Source organism: Aplysia californica, unplaced genomic scaffold (genome assembly GCF_000002075.1).
Source record: "Aplysia californica isolate F4 #8 unplaced genomic scaffold, AplCal3.0 scaffold00098, whole genome shotgun sequence".
In the NCBI taxonomy this organism is placed as follows: domain Eukaryota; kingdom Metazoa; phylum Mollusca; class Gastropoda; order Aplysiida; family Aplysiidae; genus Aplysia; species Aplysia californica.
The window spans coordinates 1,474,296-1,476,069 of record NW_004797368.1 but is presented as its reverse complement, the minus strand read 5'-3'; positions in this window follow the sequence as shown (position 1 = coordinate 1,476,069).

The window sequence follows — 1,774 nt, the reverse complement described above, 5'->3', positions numbered from 1 at the left end:
CCTTTGGGAAAGGCCTAAAGACACTTCCGTCAGTGGCACTGCCCCGGGGGGTTCTCTACAAAAGTCTCTGGGTATGAAGTAACAATGACAAAACAGTAACAGTAACATTTACAGTAACAAATAATGACCTCTACAAAAGTCCCTGGCGACGGTGAAGTTGGTGCGAGTGGCCTTCAGGCAGACACAGGAAGCCGTGTTGGCGTTGCTGGCAAGATGGAAGCCACTGCTGACGTCACAGACCTTATGACCTATATACAGGAGGAGGTCAGTGGGTCGTGGAGGGTCAGTTGTGGTGACCCCACCGCCTGGGGAACGATTAGTTATATTTTACCGTGAGATTTTTAAGATAGTAGGCCTACATTGTTATGTCTAAAGGTTTATTGGAAAATCGTTCGGGTTATTGTGAAACTCAAAGGTTTATTGGAAAATCTGAAGGTTTACTGCAAAATTTAAAGATTTATAGCAAAATCTGAAGCCATGATATTGTAAAATCTTAAGTCTAATGGTGGTCTATAAATATTGTTAATTGTAAAAGTTTATTGCAAAATTTAAAAAAAAATTAATCTAAAAGTAGGCCTATATTGTAAAATCTAAATGTTTAAAGCAAAGTCTAAAGATATATTGTAAAATCTAAATGCTCTAGTACAATCTAAAGGTTTATTGTAAAATATGAAGGTTTATTGGAAAATTTGAAGTTTAAAGGTTTAATATTTTAAAATCTAAAGATTTATTGTCAAATTTAAAGATTTATTGTAAAATCTTAATAAATTATAAAGGTAGGGTATATTGCAAAATCTAAATTCATTTTACAAAATCTAAAGTTTTTTTGCAAAATCTAAAGGTTTGTTGCAAAATCTAAAGGTTTCTTGTAAAATCTAAAGGTTTAAATTATTGTAAAATCTAAAGGTTTATTACAAAAGCTAATGGTTTCTTGTAAAATCTAAAGGTTTATTGTAAAATCAAAACGTTTATTGTAAAATCTAACTGTATAAATTAGATAATAATGGTGAGATGAGGAGCTCGTCAAGATATAAAAAAAAACGAAGTATACGGCTTTTTTCAATCATGTGGCAATTTTTTATCGAATTTATTTTTTAGCGCAACACGTTTTATATCCATTTAAAAACTCATTTCTGTTTGAATTTTATTTTATTTTATTTTAAAAAACGTCGATAACAGGCACAAATGATATTCTAAATGTTCAGTTTTGTAAGGACTCTCAAGCTATGGAATTCATCATACTTTGGCAGCCGAATTTTACCTTTCAAACCTGGCGACCTCTACCATCTCGACTTCTATTCAAGATAAATTGGCATTTTTTCGCCAAATGTAAAAGGCAAATGAACAAGCCTTAAGATTTTATCAATAACACTATATGCCCCAAAATTGACGAGCGCCTGATTCCACCAGGTTGTGACAATATTGTAATAATTTAAAGGTTTATGGTAAAATCTAAAGTTTTCTTGTGAATCTAAAGGTTTATGGTAAAATTTAAAGTTTTCTTGTGAATCTAAAGGTTTATTGTAAAATCTCAAGGTCTATTGTAAAATCTTAAAGGAATTGTATATTCTTAAGTTTACTATTTAGAATACAATTTTGATCGTTTACGGTGGAATTTTGAAATTTGTTTTAAAATCTAAAGTTTATTTCTAAAATCTAAAGGTTTAGATCTTTTCACAATTAACTACAAAAGAATTTTTATTGTCTATGGCTGTGTTTTGATTAATTAAGGCTTTAATTATTTTTGTTTAATTTTAGATTAATTTATGTATCT